This window comes from Aethalodelphis obliquidens, unplaced genomic scaffold (genome assembly GCF_003676395.1).
Source record: "Aethalodelphis obliquidens isolate GAN/ISIS:26980383/991018 unplaced genomic scaffold, ASM367639v1 scaffold40, whole genome shotgun sequence".
NCBI lineage: Eukaryota > Metazoa > Chordata > Mammalia > Artiodactyla > Delphinidae > Aethalodelphis > Aethalodelphis obliquidens.
The window spans coordinates 7725693-7750463 of NW_020837984.1; the positions used below are offsets into that span (position 1 = coordinate 7725693).

At 46.9% G+C, this 24771-nt stretch overlaps 1 protein-coding gene across 3 annotated transcripts in view; it reads left to right on the forward strand.

The window, feature by feature from the left end:
- Nucleotides 1–1348: 1348 nt before the first annotated feature.
- The window catches only part of B3GNT2 (UDP-GlcNAc:betaGal beta-1,3-N-acetylglucosaminyltransferase 2), a 172037-nt gene continuing 148614 nt past the window's right edge, over nucleotides 1349–24771 (forward strand). The window contains exon 1 of one of the 3 annotated variants that reach the window (XM_027131802.1): nucleotides 1349–1612. The gene's annotated coding sequence lies outside the window, so the exon portion shown is untranslated. Of the gene's footprint in view, nucleotides 1613–15784; nucleotides 15905–16845; nucleotides 16868–24771 lie in introns of those variants that run through there. The other 2 variants (XM_027131803.1, XM_027131804.1) reach the window with 2 other exon arrangements.

Consider the following 24771-nt stretch of genomic DNA (forward strand, 5'->3'; position numbering starts at 1 on the left):
TCCTTTTCCCTCTGAGTTTGGATTAAGTGCCCATAGTTGAGTAGGCTGAGCTCAAAGGTGCCTGAAATGACTACTTTAGCAATTCCTTCTCTTTCAACTAATTCCGCCTCAGAAAGCCTTCTGAAAAATGCAAATAATTGAGGGTGTGGTGTTCTTAATTCCTTAGTCTGATTATCTAAAGGGGCTTGCTTTCTTCGTGTAGAGATAAATACCAAGAGACGGGGGAGCTTTCAAGTGCGCCTCTGGCCAGGCTTACCTCCTGGCGGAGCGCAAGGGAAACGAGCTGACTGCACTGCACTGGGCCTTTCAGGCCAGGGCAACCTCTCCATCCGGTCGTGCGAGGCTTACCTGGGGCCCTCAAAGCTGTGTCAACAGCAACTTGGACTCACCTAAGAATGCAGTGCTCTGGCGAGCCGGCGGGGGCGCTGGGATAGGAGGGTGCGTCGTGGTCCCCGGAATTCCCGCGGCTGGGTGTGGTTAGCGCCAAGCCCCCATCCTGCGGTGGGAATGTATGTCACAGTTCAGCCATTAAGGCTGCACCTAGGTATCCGCCCTGTCCCTTGGGCCGCGGCGCGGGTTCGAGGCCGAGCGTCTGGGCATCTTGCGTTTCTGGCTTCCCGAGACTCGCCTGGAACCTCGAGGAAACCCTCTACAGGACACCACAATGAGAACTAAAACCTCTCTCCCCATGTTCTGGGAGGCTTCATAAAACCGAAGATGGCGTGGCAGTGTCAAGTAGGTGTCATTTGGGCACCTAAGAGGTGGCGGCAGCTACTGGATGGGCAGAGAGCAATGGTCAAGTCCCATTTTGGCTCCGGTTCCCCCTAGCTACCCCCATCTTCCATGGTGAAACCCTGGGTTTTGCGGAGACACATCTGCCCAAGCACTTGGCGGCCGGGGTTCGGTCTAGGACCCGTCACAAACTGACTCCGACCAGAAGACGCCACTGGAGTCCTCACCAGGCCATGTGCTTAGTTTCCCAACATCAGATGTACTGCAGGAGGGGCGACAAGAGGGATTAAGGTTAGACTGGAGTTGGAAAATAGTTCTTTTGAACTTCAAGCCGCCCTTTTCCCCCGACGGTCTAGTTCTCGGGGTTCCCTTCCCCCAGTTTAAGCCTTTGCTTTCCAGGTGAGGGCCCGGAGGGTCCCCGGATGCCAAGAGGAGCACCAGCCTGCGCCGGTCCCGCGCGTCCACCGCCCGACAAACTGGAGCTGTGCTTGCCCCGAACTTGGGGCGCGAGGCGGCGGGCCGGGCGGGGCGGTGACGTAAGGGGCGGTGCCGGGCCTGATTGGCCCGTGGGGCGGGGGCGGGGGCGGGCCCGGGCCGGGGAGCCCTGAGGCGGCGACGGCGGCGCCGGGAGCCGGAGCCGGAGCCGGGAGTGAGGCGCAGCGGCTGAGGCGGCAACAAGTGCCGGAGCTGAGCCGAGCCGGGGCCAAGCCGAGGCGGAGCCGTCCTGCCGCGGACACCACCCGGCCGCCCATCGCGGGCGCAACGCATGGAGCGAGAGCGGCGGCGGTCGCCGGGCTGAGCCGCGCGGAGCGGCCGGGACGTGGATGCAGCCGCTATCTCCCGCCCCCGCCCCGCTGAGCAGGAGCTGCTCCCGGACAAGGTAGGGCCGGGCGGGTGTGCACTCCCGCCGCCTCCCTCCTCCCCAGGCAGGCTCTGCGCCCTCTTACCTCTCTGGTCCCCGGCTCCCCCTCCACTGGCCCATCCTCTTTCCCTCCACAGCCCCGTTCCTCGCCGGTTCCGGCTTCGTACTGGCGCCCCAGAGCAGGAAACAGTCTCTAGGTGGCTCTTGCGGCGTTTAGGCGTCCCGGTCCTTCCCCTCGGCCCCCCCGCCACCTTCCTTACCCTAGAGGAAGAGGATAACGCAACCCGCGGCAGCCTGTCTTTTGAGCTTCCTGCCCCACTCCACATTCCCCCCCCCCCCCCGGGACCCGGGAACTGGGAACATCTCCGCCTCCCCGCTGCACCCCAACTTCCGGGGGAGCGCGCGTCGGGGTGATGCAGGCGTTGGGAAGGGGCGTCTGAGGCCTGGCGTCCTCATCTGGGTTGCACAGACGTTTTGGGGAGGGGGCCCTGCTGGATTTCGCGTTACACCCCGCACCCCACCCTCGCACTGCGCTGCCTGCCGTGCCGCATGGGGAGATCAGGTGTTCTGTGAGCTACAGGGCCGCCAGCAGTCGCTCCCCAGCCCCATCCGCCTGCCAATGCCACCTCAGGGTCCCTAAAGGCTGGTTTCTGTGAAACTTAGAAAGAACCTTTTGCTTTGACCTCTACAAAAATATTCCACACCGCCCGCGTTGAATGATTAACCCGGCTACTTGACCGAAACCTGGGGAGGGGGAAGGGTGGGTGCTGCGGGAGCGTGCCTAGCCGGCCTCTGCGAAACACCTGGAGTGGAGGGTGGACGTGGGGGGCTGCTCGGGGCGGACTCCTCTAGGGCTGCGGGCGCGGGTCCTGACGGCTGCCCCGGGACGGCAGGCGGACCCTTCTGGAGGCAATAAAACTAAGTCACCTTAATTTCTAGGCCACAGTGCTTTCCACTCAGGGCTGGGGAGCCGCAGAACCTACTGGCTCCCCATCAAGTGGGGAGGAGCAGCCGAGATACTCCCCACAAGTGTCAGAGCGTGAAAGCTCATCTCTGAAAATAATATATACGTTTTAAACCTGGTTTGTTGAGGAGGCTCCCTCTCCTTCTTAAAACGTAGGGGTGGCATGTTTGTCTTTTCTCTCCTGCCCCCCATGGCCTCCTGAACTTCCCCAACTTCGTAGAACGGTAGTTTGGAACAATTATACCATATTCTCTTGCCGCTCCCCTGTTGGAGCCTTGCTGTAGATTTCAGATTGCAAAGCCAGTTGGTGAATATGGGCTTCTACTTGTTAAAACAGATCCTTCCAGTGTAATTTTGCTCCGGGGAGGTAATGGGTTGGTTAAAGAGGTGGCTGACAGGGCCAAGAATGGGACTAGGAAGGCGGGGACCCAGCCCAATCCTAGGGCTCTCAACCCAAGCCATTGCGTGGTCTCCCCCAGGTGTTATCTGACAGCTGCCCCAGAAGGAGGATAGGGCTGGGCGGTCCCTTCTTCCCACTGCCCTAGTTCCCTCTTCTGTTTCTTTATTTAAAATTTTTATTTATACTTTTGGCTGCGTTGGGTTTTTGTTGGGGTGCGCCGGCTTCACATTGAGGTGACTTCTCTCCTTTCGGAGCACGAGCTCTAGGCTCGCAGGCTCAGTAGTTGTGGCACGTGCGCTCCGTAGCTGTGGCTTGCGGGCTCTAGAGCGCAGGCTCAGTAGTTGTGGCGCAGGGGCTTAGTTGCTCCGCGGCATGTGGGATCCTTCCGGACCAGGGTTCGAACCCAGGTTCCCCTCACTGGCAGGTGGATTCCCAACCACTGCGCCACCAGGGAAGTCCTTTCTGTTTCTTTTAAATAGAGGTTATTAAGACTGGTGGAATTTGGGAGAATGTTACACAGAGTCCCTGTGCTCTTAAACCAGATTGGATTTTAAGACCAGGGAAGTTAGGGAGCCCTATACTTGAGTAAACCTTTTCCTACTGCCAAGCCTTTACAAATGTCTTTATCTTTAGATCTGCCATTAGGAAGTACTTTTTCAGTTTGGGATACTGCTTTTTCCCTTGGGAATCTTCCTGCAATAGGGGCTCACTGCTCTTCATTTAGTTTTTGTGCAGATGGCATGTGTATGATGCAGGCCTAATTCTCCGTAAGAGTTCTGAGTTCCCACCTTCACTGTTCACTGGTCTTGATTCCGCCACATACTGTTCCGTGACCTTGGACAAGTTGTTTATCATCCCTGCCTCATTTTCCATGTCTGGTTTTGGGATGGTAGTGTCTGGTCTACAGGATTGTTTTTGAGGACAAATAGGATAATGTTTGCCAAACTCCTAGCTGTGCATCATGGGGGGTGGGGTTTAAGAAGTGCTTAATAAGTGATGGTCATTGTGTAATCAATATAGAAGTTCCTCCAGGCACCAACTTCCCCTTACCAACAACAGTAACCATTTAGATTTGTTGGAGACTGAAATCAGCCAAATTTGGCAGATGGCAGATAGTTTTTAAAATCCAGGGAATGAGGTAATCTTTTGAGGAAAATAAACATAATATGCTTGTAAAAATTATGAATTGGTTTTTTTTCCTGGGTTTCCTGGATGGAGAGTTGAGTATATATAGGTGGCTTATAATTTTGAAAATTTCCTTGTTTTAAAAAAAACCCACAATTTAGATTTCTCTAATTCTAAGATACTAAAGGTTTGCTAAAAATAGGAAAGTGGAACTGATAATTCGTGGTGGATTTTTCACTGTACAGTTTGCCCAGATGCATGGCTTAAAAAAAAAAAAAAGTTACATTAGGAAATGAATGAGAACCCAAAAAAGTTAAAATCGTTTTGCTTTACCCAGTGCATTGTTGGTATAAAGCTAAGATGTTCTGGATACAAATGTGTGGGGCTTTTTCAGCTGATGCAGGGATAAGTGAATCCTTTGTTTCTCAAACTTTGAAACTGTAGGAGAGGAAAACTTTTCTCTTTTTCCCCTCCAAGTTCTTTGGCTGATCTAATAATTAAGTTGACATAAGACAGATTAATTGGAGAAAAACAAATTTCATATGTACAAGGATAAAAATATGTGACTCAAAGAAGTGACCAAAGCAGGCAGCTTTCGTACCTTTTAAAGAGACAAGGAAACAAATACATTTGTGAAGAATTGACAAAACAAAGGGGTTTGGGTTTAGGGTGACTGATGAGTGAAGAAGTAACAAGGTTTGTGCAGGCTTCTCAGCCCTGAATTCCCTATCTCTGGTGATAAGAATGCCTTCTACCCTCCTGGTGCAGGGGAGGGTACCTTCCTACGGAAGATTTATCTCCTGTTTTCAGGGGGACAAAGGGGAATCAGAATGTCCTTACACTGGCTGTTTTCTCAAGTAACTTTAATTCAAAATAATCATTGTGTCAAAGTGACATATCTTGGGGTGGCATATTCTGCTCCCCTTTTAATGTTTTCTGACAATGCTGTTTTTTTTTGTTTTTGTTTTGTTTTGTTTTCCCCTCCAACCATAATTTAGGAATGCTGAACCAGGACTGTGAATGTACTTAAAACACACTCTGTTCTTAACATACCGGGTCAGTGCTTTTCATTCATTCTAGCTTGCTTAATAGCTACAATATTTGACTCAGGTTTTTTTTTTTTTTTTGACAGTTTTATTGAGCAGTTTGTTAAGGACTTTAAAAATTAATAAATATAAATGGTTACTTTTATAAACATTGAAATTCTTGCATCTGGGATAATATTTGGTTATGTAATCTTGCGCATGCCCCATAGTGGTGCATAAGTTATCGATACTGAAAAATTCTCATAAAGGCCTTTTGGTCTTATATGCAAATGCTCAGGAGAAACTAAAATCATTTCAGTCAATTGCCTGGCACTTTTTTGTTGTTGTTGGGAGTAGGAGTTTATTAATTAATTTATTTATTTTTGCTGTGTTGGGTGTTCGTTTCTGTGCGAGGGCTATCTCCAGTTGTGGCAAGCGGGGGCCACTCTTCATCGCGGTGTGCAGGCCTTTCACTATCGCCTCTCGTTGCGGAGCACAGGCTCCAGACGCGCAGGCTCAGTAGTTGTGGCTCACGGGCCTAGTTGCTCCGCGGCATGTGGGATCCTCCCAGACCAGGGCTCGAACCCGTGTCCCCTGCATTAGCAGGCAGACTCTCAACCACTGCGCCACCAGGGAAGCCCTGCCTGGCACTTTTGGTGTGTACAGAATGTTAAAACATGAATTAAACTGGGCTCTGAGTTTGAAGGTTGGATTTCTTGGCTTGCATACTCAAAAGCACCCAGTAAAGACCATACACCCAACAGGTGTGGATCCAGCTGTCCCTCCCCACTTCTCCAAAGGTGGTAAAACTGTAACTAGGTGCTTGCCAAATATGTCTCCAAATTGTGGATGAATAAATTCCTCTCTCAGGAGAGGCAATTACCGCTTGACTAAGAGGTATATGTATGTGTGGGGTGAGGCTTTGAGCGAATTGATGTAATGATTTCATCATCACCAGCTGATGATGAGGCTTTGCTAGTCTGAACAAAGCTTTGATGGGAAGAACTTTCTACTCGATGGAGAATTTGTTATTAGGGCATATGTGGCACAATCACCTTACTGCTGGGAAAAGTTATTTGAGTTTTCGGTTTGTTATAACTCTGCTTTGAGATTTTTACACTCACTGTGTTGCCTCTACTGTGAGATTTATGCACTTTGCCCACCAGTTTTGTCTTGCCTTTTCTTAGTTTTTGTAACAAAATTCAAACTTCCTTTGAGGGTCAACATTGTTGATAAAATTATAATGTATGTCTTGAAATATTTTGTGTAGTTTTATTTAGGTACTTCCATAGATAACTCTTAAGAATTTTTTTTTTTTCCGGGTACGCGGGCCTCTCACTGTTGTGGTCTCTCCCGTTGTGGAGCACAGGCTCTGGACATGCAGGCTCAGCGGCCATGGCTCACGGGCCCAGCCGCTCCGCGGCATGTGGGATCTTCCCGGACCAGGGCACGAACCCGTGTCCCCTGCATCGGCAGGCGGACTCTCAACCACTGCGCCACCAGGGAAGCCCATTAAGAATTTTGTTACAAATTATTTTCTGTACATCTATGAACATTCCTTTAGAGCAAGGTTTAAAATTATTTTTATTCTGATGTGGCTACAGACAGGAAATTCCCAGTAGCAAGGAAATTGATACTTTCTACTTTTCATTCTGTGGCATTTAAAAATAAGCTTATTGTTCAGATGCCTTCACTCTGATGTGATTAGGGTGTACTTCACTTAATCAGAATGTTTTAAAAAAACTGATTATCTAAGAGAATCAATTCTAGAGTGTGGTCAGGTTCTGTCAAATAGTGGTATGATGGTTTAGTGGTTAAAGAACATGAACTTGGAGTCAATCAAATGAGGATTTTTTTTTAAAACTTGAGGCATAGCATACAGTAAAGTGTGTAAAGTGCACTAATATTAAGCGTGCAGCTCATGAATATGTGTCCAGCACCAGATCAAGAAGGAAACGTTTTCAGTACCTCAGAAGGTCCCTGTGCCCCTTTCCAGTCAGTCTCCAGCCCCTGAAGGGAACCATTATTCTGACTTGGTATATCATCTTAGATGTGCTGCATGCATATCCTCATAGATTGGTTTTGCCTGTTCTTGAACTTCATGTAAGTGGCATTTCCAGAATCATAGAATGTGTAATCTTTTGTGAAACAGACCTGGATTTGAGTTCCATTTTGGCCACTTACTGTGTGACGGTGGCTACTGTGTGATAAATTACTCTAAGCCCGTTTCCTCATTAGTGAAATAGGGGAGATAATCTAGCTCAGATTTGCTAAGAAAATTAATTTGATCATGCACCTAAAATACCTAGCACTGTGCCTGACATACACACAGTGCCTTTGTCCCCCTTTTATTTCTTTAAAAAGATGGTAACTAAAGCAAATGTATCTTCTGTGTTTTTATATGCTATTTCACTATAAAAGTTGTGTAGGTCTTTTATTGAAAGTTAGAAGCCAAATCTTTGTTGAGTCAACGCTTTGTTGATGTAGCATCAGCTTAAATAAGACATATTATTTGTTGATAGTTGATCCCCTGTTTTTGTTTTTTTTTTCGGTACACGGGCCTCTTACTGTTGTGGCCTCTTCCGTTGTGGAGCACAGGCTCCAGATGCGAAGGCTCAGCAGCCATGGCTCACGGGCTCAGCCGCTCCGCGGCATGTGGAATCTTCCCGGACCAGGGCACGATCCTGTGTCCCCTACATCGGCAGGCGGACTCTCAACCACTGTGCCACCAGGGAAGCCCGATCCCCTATTATTTTTAATTGACATTTCCTCTGTAAGTCATAAAATGACAGTCATTGAAATGTTCCATTTAGAGCTGATTGGTCACCTGTGTGATGTGAGCTAAGGTGCAGTGATGACAGCTAGTTTACACGTGTTTATGAAACCCATGGAAGAGTTTAATTTAGATAAGCGGCATCAGTAAGTGCCCAGGATGCCCAGAACAATGTTTTACTACTTTATGTTTTGTAAAATAATTATTTCAGAAGTGAAAACACAGGGTCAGTTGTTAATTGCATGCTTCATACAACCCATTTAAAATGTTTTCAGTTTTTACAGCCTTCCTCTGTAACTGGTATTGTATATTCAGTGGTCTCATGTCTCCAGTGTATGTGGTTTTTGTTTTCATTTTTTTTAATACTTTTTATTTTTGGAAGCATTTTTTTTTTTTTTTTTACGGTATGTGGACCTCTCACTGTTGTGGCCTCTCCCGTTGTGGAGCACAGGCTCCGGACGCGCAGGCTCAGCGGCCATGGCTCACAGGCCCAGCCGCTCCGCGGCATGTGGGGTCTTCCTGGACCGGGGCACGAACCCGTGTCCCCTGCATTGGCAGGAGGACTCTCAACCACTGCACCACCAGGGAAGCCCTTTGGAACCATTTTTTATATGTAACTTGATGTTACTATGGCATTCTTTCTAAGAGATTTTTTTCTTATGTTTATTTAGGGAAAAATCAAGATAAAGTAAAAGAAAATAAAGTTAATTCCATCTCTTAATACTGTAATTACTGTTAACTGGGTTGAGATCCTTCTAGGTGCTTTTGTGCACATCTGTATACTTCTAGAATGAGACTAGGAAAAACATGTTGCCAACGCTTTGGGCAAATGTAAAGCAAATTGTACGGGCCTTCCTAGAGATACCTGGCTGAGAGGACAGAAGACTTTGAAGGTCTGGGTTCAGATCCATCCCCACATCCCTACTTGTGACTGTACCATGGAGTCCCCAGGGGCTCCATCAGAGGGACCCCTGTCCTCCAGATTACAGTAGCCAAGCAGGAAAACCTGTCCTTGGACAACCCCGCCCACCCCTCCACCCGCCAAGACCTCAAAAAGATATGTAACAAAACGGCCAATTTGTTCATTTAGCCAGCATGCGTTGATTGAGCGCTTAGTGGAGGCCTTGCGCTGTGCTTGGCCCCTTGTGTATGCCTAGATGAGTCAGGCACAGTTCTTGCTGTCAAGGAGTTAGCAATCTGGTGGGAACTCTAACCAGGAACTGATGAAACAGCGGTCTGGTAGAGGTCCAAGAAGAGTGCAGTGTTGGGGTCAGCTAGGAAAGGCTCCTGAGGAAGTTGTGTTTGGGCTTAGCCCTGATGGATGAATAAATAACTTAGGGGTAGAGAAAGGAGGGCAGAGGCAATTGCGGATTGCAGGCTTGTAGCGATGTGTCAGGGGAACAGCAGGTGATCCTGTGGGTTTGGAGGGCATGCTGCTTAGGGAGGGGTAATAGGGCACAGAGCAGCCTTGATGACCATGTGAAGAAGTGACACTTGATAGTTACGGAGGTGATGGGGAGCCATGGAAAGTTCTTGTGGAGAGGATGTGGTGACATATCATGGTCAGGCTTGTGTTGAGGAGGATGACTTGAGCCAGAGAGGTGGACGTGAGGTAGGTGTAATCATGGCTCCAGGTCATTTTACGGCCTCCTAACGGGGCTCTCTGCTTCCTATTTGCCCCACAGCAGTCTATTCTCAGAAGGAAGCTGGGGGGATATTTAAAAACTGAAATTGCTTTACATACTTTTCTACTTAGAATCCTCCACTGGCCCCTAGTCTCCCTCATGGTAAAGCCAAAGTTCTCTGTCACCTGTCAGGCCCTTGGCTCAGTTCACTGGCTCTCCTGCCTCGCCCCTAGCTCAAGTCTCTGCAGCCACATGGCCTTTGACCTTATCCAGCCTTTGGCCTTTACACTGGCTGTTCCCTCTTCCTGGAATTGTCTTGCCCCTTTCCCTCCACCTTCCTTCTGAGAAGAGAGGCTTTCTCTGACTGTCCCCATCCTTATCCCCTGTACTGTGCTTTATATTTCGTCTAAGCCCTTATCAACCTTATGATAATTGACCATATAACTTCTTTATTTGTGGTCTGTTTGAAACATTGCTTGGTTTAAGTACGTACTTGATATTTGTTGAATTAGGTCACTTCATCAGTCTTGCTGGGGGAAAACTGAGGGCCCAAACCAGGTCAAGGACGGTACAGGATTAAAATGGAATCTTAAAAAAAAAAAAATGGTTCCGAAGAACCTAGGGGCAGTACAGGAATAAAAATGCAGACGTAGAGAATGGACTTGAGGACACAGGGAGTGGGAAGGGTAAGCTGGGACAAAGAGAGTGGCATGGATATATATACACTACCAAACGTAAAATAGATAGGTAGTGGGAAGCAGCCGCATAGCAGAGGGAGATTAGCTGGGTGCTTTGTGACCACCTAGAGGCGTGGGATAGGGAGGGTGGGAGGGAGGGAGATGCAAGAGGGAGGAGATTGGGGATATATGTATATGTATAGCTGATTCACTTTGTTATACAGCAGAAACTAACACACCATTGTAAAGCAATTATACTCCAATAAAGATGTTAAAAAAAATAAAGAGGATGTGGTACATAAAAAAATAAAGTGTATGTGTGCCTGTGTGTGTTATTTATTTGAAAGGGAGTGAGAGAGAAAAAGATAGTGGATGGGATGAGATTTGGAAACCAATCCAGGGAGGTGTGAAGTAAATGAGCTACAGATAGGGGTACGTTGGGACATTTCATAACCTTGGGACTCGAAGGCTGTAGTGGTGTGGAAGGAGGGTCCAGAGGACAGGAGTGTAGGGTGAAGGAAGACCCACCATAGGCTTGAACCCAGAACTGTGGAGAGTGCCCATTTTGGGGGATGGGGCCAGGAGCAAAGGCTGCCAAGATGCAAGAGAACCAGTAGAGAATTGGGGTTAGGGGATGGATGGTCTTGAACTTGGGGTGGGGGTAGGGATGGTGGCCAGCAGTGTTAGGTGCTCTGGGAAGTCAGCAGAGGCAGCGGACTGTGAAGATTCTAGAGGGGTGAAGGGGATTGGGAAGGTCAAGGCACAACAAAGGGCCGTAACAAGACATGGAACCTTTTCAGGAAGTTGTCGGATAGGGAAAGAGCAGCCTGTGCCTGGAGCTACTGGAGAGGGAGAGCTTTGAGGTGGACGATGACATTGATACAGGACCCCAGGGGAGCAGCAGCAAGGACTGTCCCAGGGGACAGTAATCTTGTGGGGGCTGGGGATTGACTTACTGAAAAGGGAGCCTGGTCCATGTGGAGAACTTAAAGTAGATTTTGGTCCCTGAGCTGACATTAAATATCTTTGTAACCATGGCAACCCACTTAGCTTGTTCCCTCCTCATCCCCACCCCCTGCATAATAGGAAAAAACCTGCACAGCCAGGCTCGTATGTTGATTGTTTGAATCCACTGCAGTCATGAATATGGACCATATTTATGGTCCATGGACCATTAACTTGCTAAGGCTTATCATTTGTGCTTTAGAATTCTGTTGTTGTTTATTTTCTTTGAAAAGCACTTAACATCCAAGTGCTTCTTGAAGTGTTTCTTGTTTTTTTGAGTCCTGATCAGGGAGTAACACAGTTGTTTAAAAAAAACAAAAACCAACTTCAAGTCTGGGTATAGATTGTTCAGTGAAAAGCCTGGTGATGTTTTCAGAATCAAATCTATTTGTCTTAACAGTGAAAGGGTCAAAGTAGGTTTGTTACAAATACCATCCTCTATAAACATTTAACCTTTGGGACTCATGACATGTATTTTACATTTATTATTTTATGGCTAAATTTAATGCTTGTTTATAAGGAACTTATGTAGCTTTTATTCTTTAAGTAAATGAGATGCAACCCTTTTATTTTTCTTCTCCCTTCACCACAAAAGGAATTATTTCCTTCAGATGAACTTAAAATATCTCTCATGAATACTCCTATTTTTAACTGACTGTTTCTCTCTTTTGAATTTTTTTTCCTCAAGGTTCTGATGGATCCTCGTTAGAAAAAAAAGCCTCTTTATAATGGAAATTTTTAAACAAGTGCAGATAACAGAGAGTGATATAATGAAGCCTCAGGCAGCCATCTCTGGTTTCAGCATGATGGCCTCTCTTTTTTTTTTTTTTTTTTTTGTCCCTGCCCCACACGTGACTAAGATGCTATGTGAGCACCACCCAGAGTGGGAGGGCAAGCTCATGCTGGACCTCCAGGTGTGGGTGTGGGAGTCATCAGTGTAGAGGTGACAGAAGTTCTGGGAGTGATTGGACCCCCCGAGGGAGGAAGGAGTGGGCACAGCCTGCAAATGACAGAGACACAGATTGCTGTGGTCCCCGATATTTCCAAGGAGGTGATAATCTATGATATATGAAGGTGACATTCACAGAGACACTTAAAATTAGGTGATTTAAGAAAACAAATTTAGGGTTACCAGGGGGTAAGGGGGAGGAGGGATAAATTGGGAGATTGGGATTGACATATGCACACTACTATATATAAAACAGATAACAAATAAGGACCTACCATATAGCACAGGGAACTCTACTCAGTACTCTGTAATGGCCTATATGGGAAAAGAATCTAAAAAAAGAGCGGATATATGTATACGTATAATTGATTCTCTTTGCTGTACACCTGAAACGTAACACAACATTGTAAATCAACTATACTCCGATAAAAAATTTTAAAAGTAAATAAAATTAGGTGATTTAAACTGCTTGGTAAAAGAGGCCCAATTTCTAAGCTACTCAGCAGTGTGCTCATATATTGAGCAAACAACATGTTCTCTTTTATTTTGACAACATAAATTTTTCTTGGCAGGTGGCCGGAGAAAGCGATGTTACTATTTCATCCCTTCTTTAAATATGTAGACATAAGTCTTGGTTGAACAGCTTCCCCTTTAATAGAACATTTGGACAAAAAGCCAAAAGGTCACTGTTTTGAGGATGTATATTTTAAATCCATGTGATTAATTTTGATATTAAAAAAAATCTAAGAATAGTCCTCAAGCACCCATCGGTAACTTGGTGAAATTTAACAACATTTGAGAAAGGGAGAAGGGGCAGGAAAGGAATCTGGGAGATGGAGGCTGGGAGAGAGGGGAGCCACTCTGCTTGTTTGGTACCCTGTCCTGAAGTTGCCACCCCAGGGTCACTTGTCACTAGAGAGGTTGTCTTCTGGGAGGAGGATGGCCTCTGACTCTGAAGAAGAGGTGGTCTCCCAGGGGCACGTATTTTCATTGGATACTCTGTGTGTGAAGAGCAGAGCCTGGCGCTCAGCAGTTGGGGTGCTTTCACCTCACAGTTACAGCCTGTGGGCTGGGGAGCCTCTTGGTCCTGCCTCCCTCCAGGGTGAGGAGAGTGGATCTTAGCTCACCTGGAACTGTTCAGGCTGGGAAGCATTGCTGGGGGTAGGGAGGTTCTGGGTAACTAGCTCTTGGCAGTCCTTTTGAGGGGCTTCAGTTTGGGGAGTCCCAGCTGCTAGGAGGAGAGGATTAGATACAGTGCACTAGGGGAACCAAGGGTGTCCTTATGGAGAAGGCAGTGGGATTTGAACCTGTACCTTAAAGCGTGGGGGCAGGATTGAGAAGCAAGAGAATGGATGTCTCAGGCTGGGAGAGCCAGCATGAGCGATGGTGTGAGTGAGGACAGCAGTTGTTCTTAAGGGCTGTTGGGTCCCAGGAGGGGGTTTTGAGGGTGGCATACTTGGATCTAGGATGGGGTCTTTGTGAGAGCACTTAATGAGGACAGGGTGCCAAGTGCTCCTCCATCCCAGCTGTGCCATCCATGCAGCCCTCTGCCTGTCTTCAAGTTTGGCAGCAGCTGAGATGGACTTGCAGGCCGGGAGCTGCCCATTTGGGTTCCCAGTTCCTGCCCCCTCCCTCCACTCTCCATCTTGGGAACCTCAGACAAGTTTCTGGAAGCAGTTCACTTATCTGTAAAATGAGGATACCTCAGTAACCACTGTGTATGCCCTTGGACCTTTGGCACAATTCCTGGCACATGGAAAATGTTACCGAGTTCAAGCTTGGACAGCTCACTGCATTACAGGCCAGTAAATCGAGAGACGAATTGTTGGCAAGGAGTAGGGGCTATATTCGGAAAGCCAGCAGACTGAGAAGATGGTGGACTGGAGTCCAAAAGAACCATCTTACCTGGGTTAGGATTCAGGCTGCTTTTATGCTAGAAGGGGAGGGGATGTGGCTGGTTGTTGCAGACTTCTTGGTGTCAGAATCCTTTGTTCTTGCAGCTGTCCATGTAGGTGTCTAAAGGTCATGATGCTCCTGTAAACCTCCAACAAGACAAACGTTATTCTCTGTTCTGCAGCTTTTTATATGAATGGGAAAGTGTTGTACCTTTAAAGGTCAGAGCCTTGAGAATGGACTGTCCTGTATATTGGAGGCTTATAGGCAACGTTCTTAACTTGTAGCAAAAGCAATAGAACGCAAAGTTTAAAGTAAAAGAAACAGATTCAATATGGAGTCATGTTTCTTCTTCCCTATTACAAAAGCCGCTGGTGAGTGGGTAGAGGCTGGTGTGCAGTTGTTAATTTTTCTTGTTGTTAGGAGTGTCCTTGGTACCTCCACCCCATTTCTTCATTTCATTTCTTTTTCCCTCCTCTCTCAAGATGTCACACCTGTTGATTCCTTTTATTTTAATACAGCATTATTTACATTTCTGCACATGCCAATTCTGTACAACTCTGTGATTTTCATGCATGTTTTTGAAAGAGTGAGTCAGGCAGTTATCTCAGAGCTGCTTCTCTAAGAGACTCCAAATGGCTAAGCAGGGAGTCCTGGAGCCCGAGGCATGGCACTTTATGCTCCTTGGTGTCCCCTTGTGTCCCCTTTGTTGTCCCCTTTGTTGTACCCAAGGGCAAATGCTCTTTAAGGAAATTTGTCACTGGAAACCTTCATCCAAATAGCCAAGAAATTGAGACTTCCCAAGGCAATTTATTAAATTATTTAAGAAAAACACAGTGAATGTCACGGGTATTAATGCAATCCCAGCTTGTAGCATGTTCAAACAATGTTTATTTGGGGAGATATATTTTTATTTTGGAAATAAATGTAAACAAACGTAAACTTTTATTTTGCAAGAGTTGATGGAGGTGCTCTCAAACCCTACATTTCATGGGGACAAGGATTACCAAATTTAATAGAATTGGGAAGGGCATTGGTGATTTGAAAGAGTTTGTAGAGTACCTTTCGGAAGTGACATAGGTGAATCTCTGTCGGGGAAAATGGCAGATTGAATTTGGCTGCCCAAGTGCTTAACATTAAAGTGATTGTTTTAAAATCTAAAAAATTTTACTTCTCTTTATGGTCATTTATTATAGCCCATGGAATTAAGTGGTGAGGAGTGATGTGATTCTGAAAGTCAATCCTAAAACTTTGAGGAGAGTCAACTTTTGATTTTGTTAAATTAGTCTTTTTCTTAAATAGATTTATTTATTTATTTTTGGCTGCATTGGGTCTTCATTGCTGCTCACGGATTTTCTCTAGTTGCGGTGAGTGGAGGCTAGTCTTTGTTGCCGTGCGCGGGCTTCTCATTGCAGTGGCTTCTCTTGTTGCGCCGTGTGGGCTTCAGTGGTTGCAGCACACGGGCTCGGTAGTTGTGGCTCGCGGGCTCTAGAGCGCAGGTTCAGTAGTTGTGGTGCACGGGCTTCGTTTCTCCACGGCACGTGGGATCTTCCCAGATCAGGGCTTGAACCCGTGTCCCCTGCATTGGCAGGTGGATTCTTAACCACTGTGCCACCAGGGAAGTCCCGTTAAATTAGTCTTTAATTGAGTATTTCATGCATTTACTGTGTAAAATGACAATAATCTCTTTTCCAGTACCTATGTGAAAATATTCTTTCTTAATTGGTTTCACCAGCTTTTCTCTATGTGTGACTGTAGGCAGAAGTAGCCCACATAGCAAGCCCCAAGTTACCTCCTCCCCGCCCCATCTCTGTCCACCAAGATTGCCAAGCCATGGCTGATGGCCTGCTTGTTTCCAGAAGCACTTATACAAGGTCAGTTTGATAACTTAGTTTATGTAATATAGTTTATATTATATAATGATAACTTAGTTTCTAGTCCAGTACTGTAATTTATGCTTGAGCAGTTTTATTAATTTTTAATTGCCTTCTTCCTCCACTCCTCCCATCCCTTGGGCCTTAGTTTGTTTACAGATTTGTTTAATCATATGAGACTGTTTCCTGGGATTTTTTTAGGTGATGTCCTGCATTGAGATGACACCCAGTGATGCTGTCCTGATGGTTGAGGGTGAGGCATGGAGGGGAAAGGACAGGAATTGGAAAAGGCTTATGACAGTTGTGAAGAGGAGTGTCCTGGCCTGACACATAGACAGCCAGGGGCCAGGGAGGGTCTCTGGGGGGCCTGGAAATGCAGGGCCTGTGTGTGTAATTATTCAACAATGATTTGTGTGGAGCAAAAGATGAAGAAGGTCAAGGAATAGAAATTTTTCCTTTATTTAATCCTCGTTCCTTTACTGCCCCTCCCCATTTATGTCCTTCTTGTCCTCAAATGTATTGACTGTCAATATGTTGTCAGAGTGGCAGACGCTAGAGAGACTGAAATGAAATGGCCCAGCCCCTGGTCTTGATGGCCACGTGCCCTGTGGGTTGTGTAAGACTTGTTACCGAAGAGGTGTGGCAAGTCAGATAAATGTGTGTGAAGTGTTAAAGACAGCAAAAAGGAAGTAATAAAACCACTGTCTGGGGGCGGGGCGGGTTCACGGTGGTGCTGCTGCAGTCCGCCTTGCTGACCTTGTATTTTATGTTGATGGCTCACAAGAAGCTATGAGAATGCGACTTTGTCCGTGATGATGATTCTCACTGTGTGACTCCTACCTATGCTGACCCTGGGCAAGCCTCTGTGCCTCTCTGCGTCTTGGTTTCTTCTTCCGTACAGGAGGTGGTTGGAGTAGCTGAGCTATAAGGCCCTGGAAAAGAAATTCTTGTAGCTTCTTTTTGGTAATGAACTCGGGATATGGTCTGTGTGTGGAATGCATGTGCATGTTCTGGAGAAAACAAGTAAAAGGGTGAGAGGGTACAGTTTGTGGCCAACACTTGCTCTTCCATCACCTTTTCTGACACGGCCAGTGTCCCTTCCTCTCAGAGCCTGGAGAGCTGGGCTGCAGGCCCACTCGGATCTAACCTCTAGCAGGTGGGAGGATCGTCCTGGGATCCCTTCAGCCTCAGGCTGTGGTGCCCCCGGGAAGGGAGGGGGAGAGGAGAGGTGGGGCTTTTTCTGTGTAAAAGCTCTTGCCAAAAGGGTTTGCCCAACAGGTTTGTTAGATTGGGCTGGTTGAAACTGCTGCCGATCTCTCATTCCTCAGTGTGGATTAACACCTACCACAGACCTGCAGGGACTCCGCCCAAAGCAGGGACGGGGACCGCCTTACCAGACCAGGACCTCTGGGCACCTTAAGACTACCGACTGGTTCCCTTCTGGAGATTCTGTCTACATTATTCCTTTCTCATGTTGCTTAAAAACAAAACGCAACTGCCTGGCTTTCTTTGAAACGGCCTACATCTTCTGGGTATCCACAGATGCAATGATTTCACTTCCTAAGTAATTTTTTTTTAAAGTGCAACTTTATTTGAGGATTCTTGAAATCTTCTTTGAGCAACGAGGTTGTGTGGTAGAAAGAGTTTAGACTTGGGGGCAGGGTCCAGGGTCCAAGTTCTGGCTCCACCCAGATTAGCTTTGTGACCTCAGAGTAACTGCTTCACATATTTGAGTTTGTAAAGATTAAATGAGGACTTCCCTGGTGGCGCAGTGGTTAAGAATCCGCCTGCCAATGCAGGGGACACGGGTTCGAGCCCTGGTTTGGGAAGATCCCACATGCTGCGGAGCTACTGAGCCTGTGTGCCACAACTACTGAAGCCTGCGTGCCTAGAGCCTGTGCCTTGCAACAGAAACCACTGCATTGAGAAGCCCGTGCACTGCAACAAAGAGTAGCCCCCCCTCACCACAACTAGAGAAAGCCCGTGCACAGCAACGAAGACCCAATGCGGCCAGAAATAAATTAAAAAAAAAAAAAAAAAAGATTAAATGAGGTGAGAATATCCCGGTGTGGAAAATGGGCAAAGGGCATGAGGAGTGGGAAGTCAGGAAGGAAGCACATGAATGACGATGGGTCAGTTAAAACAAGCAGAAGTCCTTTTTTTGTGAAGATTAAAAAGAAGGACAGTGTCCACAGTCAACATGGAGAGTGCTGTGCTCTTGGGTGTGTACAGTGAAAGGATAAATCAATCTGGCTTTTGTTTTTGGTGGGGGATGGTTTTTGGTGGGGGATGGGTGGGACGGGGAATAATTTGATTATATTCTAAATGACTTTAAAAATGTATGTTCTCTTTGTAATTTTTCCAAAGGAAATAATAAGACAATGGACAAAGATGCACATATGAGCTTGTTCATCAGTTTTTCTTTTTCGATTATAGGGAAAATCAGAAACAACTTGTGTTTGGTTTTTTTTTTTTTTTTTTAGTATTAGGCTGTGCTGGGTCTTAGTTGAGGCCCGTGGGCTCTTAGTTGCAGCACACGAACTCTTAGTTGCATGCAAACTCTTAGTTGTGACATTCGGAATCTAGTTCCCCAACCAGGGATCAACCCAGGCCCGCTGCATTGGGAGTGTGGAGTCTTACCCACTGGACCACCAGGGAAGTCCCCGACTCGTGGGTTAGTGATTAGTAAGCCAGGCCAAATGCCTGTACTCTGTCAGAGGTGCATTAGAGATCTGATGATAGAAGATGGACCCCTCAGATCATGCTGTCTTCCGCTTGTGAACCTAATCTGCTTTATAGAAGTTAAATCTCTGAACACAGTATACAACTGTATTTGTAATCAACATGGACATCCAATTTGGAAGTTCTTCATTTTTCCCTATTTCATATTCTTGTGTGATTTAGTCAGTCTTCTGTTTGTTTGTTTTTAATAGAGGGGCTGTGAAAGAAAACACATTCCTACAATCCCTCTGGCAGCAGCATTTGTTAACGTTAGTTGTAGGCATGGTACACTCCCATCCCGTGGAGAGCCCTTGGGCTCAACAGCGCTTATCTATTCTCTCTAGTGGTCTCAGCACCCATCTGCCACAAACTGGTTGTGTTGGTCTCTGCATGCAGACACCCTCTACCCACCCAGCCCCCCACCTCTTGCCTGCCTTGCTTCTCCTCACATATCTGAAATCTACCCTATTTCAAGCCCCACTCAGGTCCCTGCCTTGTCCTCTGCTGTTGACAAATGGACTGTCTCGTATTTATTGCTTGTCTATCAATTCACTGTACAGGACCCATGTTTTATACACGTTTCCCCTAACTCCAGACTTGAGTAACGGTGTTCATGGTTGGAATATGACTTCAGGTTGGTGATATAGAGATCTCTAACTTGTATCAGTTTTTAACTATTGCTTGTCAGCTCCAAATTCACCCTTTGTTGCCTGATCTGTGAAAATGGATCAGAGCCTTCAAATATTTTTCCTTTGCCTTCTCTAAGTTGAGGGCTCTGAAGAGGATGTTGCAGGAGAAAGAGCTTTTCCTTCCTGGTTCCCAGAGTCTAGAACCAGGCTTCCTGTAGAGCCTGCTGTTTTTCCTGTGGGTCTGCAGGCCACAGCTCTCTAGCATGTGGCTGCTGTGCCCTCTCTCTGGCTCTGGCAGCCGTGGTAGAAGGGGGAGCCTGTGCCCAGCCCAGGTCGCTGCTTCTCTTCAGCCCCCACATGTATACACACTGGGAGCCCTGTGATCCTGGCTGTCTAGTGAGCTGGCCACCTGATCTTTGTCCTGAGCAGTGGCCCTGAGCTGTTCCTGTCCGAGCCATGCATTGACGTGCTAAGCTCGTGCAGAGGGAGGCCTCTCCAGTTCCTGTTCCAGCGGCAGCTGGACTCCCTGTGTGTGCATGACTCCTTCCGCACCCTCGTTCTCTCTGCACACCGTCCCAGCAGTCTGCAAGGTTTGTTTCCTGAAACCCTCCTGATGGGGACTCTTGCGTGTTCCAGGCTTTGTGCCTGCATCCCAGAGGGTTGTTCCTGCTCGCCTGGTGACTGGACCATCTCTGGCCTGGGCACCCAGGAACTGCCCCCTATACCTACTTCAACAAGCTCTGAACTTTTCTTCCACGCTTGTCCTTTCTTGGGTACTTTTTGTCTGGTGCAGGGCATTAGAGTTCTATTCCATCTTTATAGTTACTCAATTATTATATTTTTAAACTTCCCCTGGTTGAATTACTGTGTGGTTTCTGCCTCCTGATTGGACCCAGACTGAAATACATTCCATGTAACCCAACTAAGCAAACGGAAGGATGAATCAAAGAGAAATCTTCTAGGGATTTCTCTGAGGGCTTGTTGAGAGCCTGCCAGACTATACTGGTTTGTACATAGGTCCTGGAGCTTGGAGGGGAAACACTTACCAAACCATAGCCATGTACAGGGTCTTAACAAGGGCCTCCAAAGCACATGAAGCTCCCCAAGAAGTGACTGCCTGCATTGCAGCATTTCTTTTCTAAAGTGGTTTCCCGCCTAGGTAAATAGATGCCTCCAAGCTTCCAGTCTGTACCGGGGCCTGCCTCCCTTTACGCACGTTCACCCTGTCCCTCTGCTATCATGGCCTTGGTGGGGGTAACACTTGCTGGAGGTCCTCCCCTCACCAGGAAGGAATGTGGAGGCTCCTCTCTGTGGGGATGGGATGAAGGAGAGTTGGCTTGGGTGTGCTGCCAGAGGAGGGATGGAGCCCTCACCTAGAAGCACTGCTGAATCCACGCTCCTGCATTCCCACACTGGAGGGCCTGGGCTGCCTGTGGGAAATGAGGGGCTGGACTGGGCTTTTCACCATAGTTTACCTCTTCAAATCCTGCTGGCACCCGCCCAGGTGAGACAGATTTCTATAAATACATATGTGTCGTTGACTAGCACACATATAAGTGATTTTTCCTGTGTCATCTCTTTGGAGAAAGGGCATGTATATGTAATCTAATTTCTACTGAACATCTGTATTCAGTGAACTTGACCAGATGACCCAAATACCTTTCTATTCAGCAAATGCTGAATGACTCTCAGATGCCATGTGCTGGGGTAATGGTGGTGCAGGGTGAAGACCTTGATCACAGAGGATGCCCTAACTCCTGGGAGGTGGGCTCTTCAGGAGTGACACTTGACCTAATTTAGGAGTAGAAGCTCTTCAGGAAGGCATGGCAGACAGAGGGCACTCCTCAGGTGGCAGAGTGAAGCTGCGATTTTTCTGGAAGAGAAATGTGTTTGCTCTGGTGGAGGTTCAAGTGTATATGGTATAGAGATGGAGGATGTTGGCAGGAGGTGGTGTGAAAGGAAGCACAAATCATCATAAAGGGACCAGAAGGGCATGTGAGTGAGAAGATTGGAGGAATGAGGCTGGTATTTAGGCTGGGGCCTATCCTTGGGCAGGAGAACTCACAGAAGAGGGGAAGAGGCCATGAGGCCCTAAGCTCCAAGAATGGAGCAGAGAGGAGTTTTAGAAGACAACACAGTTACAGTAGGCTATGAGGGAGCGGTACCATGTTGGTGGTGGTGACCAAACCAGGGAACAGCATGAGAAGGGAATGTATGTACAGTGGCTGAAGACTGAGTAGCTGGGGAACAGGGCATATTTGGGAGCTGTGGGAAGTAAGGCATTGGGCTCCTGCAGTAGCCAGTGGCAGAGCCTGAATGGGATAGAGGACAGGTGAGGAGGAGGTGCAAGTGATGTTACAGAGGTGGGAACACAGATGTGCTGGATGTGTAAAGCAGGGGGAAGAAGCAATTCAAGGTCCTGCTGGGGAGTGCACATGGGAAGTTGATCCATTGCAGATGGGGGACCCAGGAAGAGAAACTCCACACGGCATTTACTATCTGGAGTTAGCTGGGTCAACTTGTGATACTTCTTCTGGAGGTAATGTTTAAGACAATGGATAGATGGGTTTCTAGAGAGAGAATATTTGTAAAAGAGGCAATGAATGATAAAACTTGAGAAGTATGCTTAGTGTTTGGAGGAGGAATCAGAACCTGTGAAGGAAAACTATTGAAAGCCCAGTGCACAGTAGACAGCACCTGGTGTGGTAGGTTATATCATCCCCGTTTTACAAATGAGGGAACTGGGGCTCAGAGAAGTCAAGCAACTTGCATAAGGTCACACAGCTAGTAGTAGGTAGCATAACCAGAATTTAATTCTGGGCTCTCTGACTCCGGGTACCAGACTAACTATGGATCTGGAACATTTCCATCCTCAAAACATCTACGAGCCTTGTTTTATAATGACATAATCTTATACACTGAAGATCTGAAATTCTTACCAGTTTTACTAAAGGCAGGGGCAGGATGGCCTCTGGGAGGGTTAATTCCCTGTCATTGTTTACTAAATTTTCCTTTCTCCTTTTCTGAAAATTCTATGCATGTTTATTTAAAGGATGAACTTAGTGATTGATTTTATTTTAAATGATAAATACCATTTGAGAAAATCAGCCACATTGGGTTTTGGGGGAACTATAATCAATGGGGACCAAAACACGTCCTATAGACACTTTGATGTATAATGTCACCTGTGGGGGAATGTAGGTAAATAGATTCATCATATGTACTTTTCCCTTTAAATTTTGAACATGAAGGGTACTGCTAATGACTATGAAACAAATTCCTTGAATTTAGCTGATAGTTGTTCTAGGACTTACAGACCAGAAAGCAGTCAGACGCATGTTCTCGCTTCATGCCAGCTTCTAGGTGAGCTTGTGGGGGAAATCCTGGGGTTCCCCGGCACCAGCCCAGGCAAGAACCGAGGCCAGGCTTCTTGCTCCCATTAAGGAACGAGCTCTAGGTATGGCCCAGCTCTTCTGGTCCCACTGAGCTGCTGCACTCACACCCTTATCACCACCCCACTGTCTGCCCTGAGTGCTGGGAGGTGGCCCCACTTAGCTGCAAGCTCTCCCTGTCTCTTTATCTGAGCAGAATCTGGAAAAGTCTGGCAAGGACCAGGCAACAGATGTTAAAAGCCTGGGAAGTAAGGATTTAGCCACTCTCACCAGGCTTCTGGAGGGAGGATGGGGGAGGTTGGGCAGGCAGAATGACGTACACGTCCCCTGCTCCCGTGGTATGGCAGTGGGCTTGGGCTCTTTGTCTCCTGGAGGATTTGTGGGTCCCGTTTGTGCAGGAGAGTGAGCAGGAAGCAGGACACCCCTAGACACGGAGGCCGCCTGCTCAGACTCCCGTGACCGAATCAGGAACTTGGATTTCTCGCCTCCAAGCCTCAGCGTGACTAGATGGGGTGGCTGGTCATTTCATTTCCTGATTACAGGAAGGTGCTGCCTTTCTTTTATCTTTCACTTTGGTAGTGGGGGTGTGGGCGGCAAAGGCAGTCCTGGGCACAGGTTTTGGACTGGGTCCGGGTGTGGTTGCTGTTCTGTCCCTGACCAGCTACTCGTGGCTGTCTGCCTAGCATGCCGGAGTCCCTTGGGGTGGAGGAGTCAGGCTCTGACTCAGAGCTTTGTGAGAATGGGTCTTTGTGGCTGTCAGTGGCCACATTCAAATGTCTTCTGGCCAGCGCTTCACTTTCAGAACTGGAGGGAACCTTTTAGGACCATCCTCTTTAGTGGTTCCCAGTCTAGTGTCCAGGAATGAAACATTGGGATTGTTTAGATTGCGTATTGGGAAACGAAATGACTACAGAAGAGCCATTCAGTAAATGTTACTTATGACCCTGCCCTACCTCTCATATCTGACTTTGACTGATGGTAGTTTTGAGGGTTCAGATGTATAAATATTTTAAAATTTTAAATAAAAACAGTTTTTAAAATAATCTTTTAAGAAGATTAACCATTGAAAATCAGACCATCATCCTTTTAGTTCCTTACGTCCTAAGCCTGTGCTGCAGTGTTCACTTGTATCATGGTTTAAAACTCAGATGCTGGAGTTTTAGGAGGAGCCGCTTAGGTTTGAATCCTGGCTCTGCCATCTGCCAGCTGTGTGACCTTGGACAAGTTAAATCTCCTCTCTGAGTATCTGCCTCATAGCATCACTGGTGCCTGGCACATAGCCAGTGGTACCTAAGTATTTATTAAAATAAAGCCTAAGTGTTCATATTTTACTATTATTTTGAGGAGTCCTCTTGATAGATGGCTTCAGGCAGAGAGCACGGGCCCACGGAAAGGTGTGCAGTGATCTAGGGATGGATGTTGTGACAGAGCCTGTGCTGAACACCGCAGGGTCCAGTACAGGGCTGGAGTGTCTGGGACTGGGGGGCCATGGCCCAGACTAGTGATGTGGGTTCTAGAAATGGGGACCTGGCATTAGGATTTGTGTGTGACGTGCCCCAGCCCCCGTCCCAGGCAGTCTAGATGTGAGTGGTAGAGGCTGCTGAAGGGGGAAGATGGTGTGGCAGCACTAAAGAATATGAAAATAACCTATAATCCTACCACCCTGATTAACCCGGTTTTGTTTTTGTGTGGTATCTTATCTGGATTTTCACATAGTTTAAGCATGGCATCTGTACTATTTTATAATCCATTTTCAGCTAACACAAATTTTTTTGTGTGTGTCTCTACCTTTCTAAATATTTTAATTCCAAAATAAAGAAGGAAGTTGTTGTTAAACAAAATTAACTGAATTGTTTTAGAAATTTTAAGACTGTTCAGTCTCTGTTGGGGAGAGTCTACTTCCAAGTACAAAGTGAAAGCTAAGGTTGTTCTTTGTCTGCATATGGGATTTTCTATTTCTGTTACAATAAAAATTCTGTGTTTCACAGTGAGGGTTGTATAACATCTTCTCTAGCTTCAGGGTAGGTTTTCTTACTCAAAATTCTTTTTGAGCAATGTAACTTCCTGCTCAAAAAAGGACACGGAATTGGTTTTATGTCTGTAATGGGAATATTTAGTCAAATAT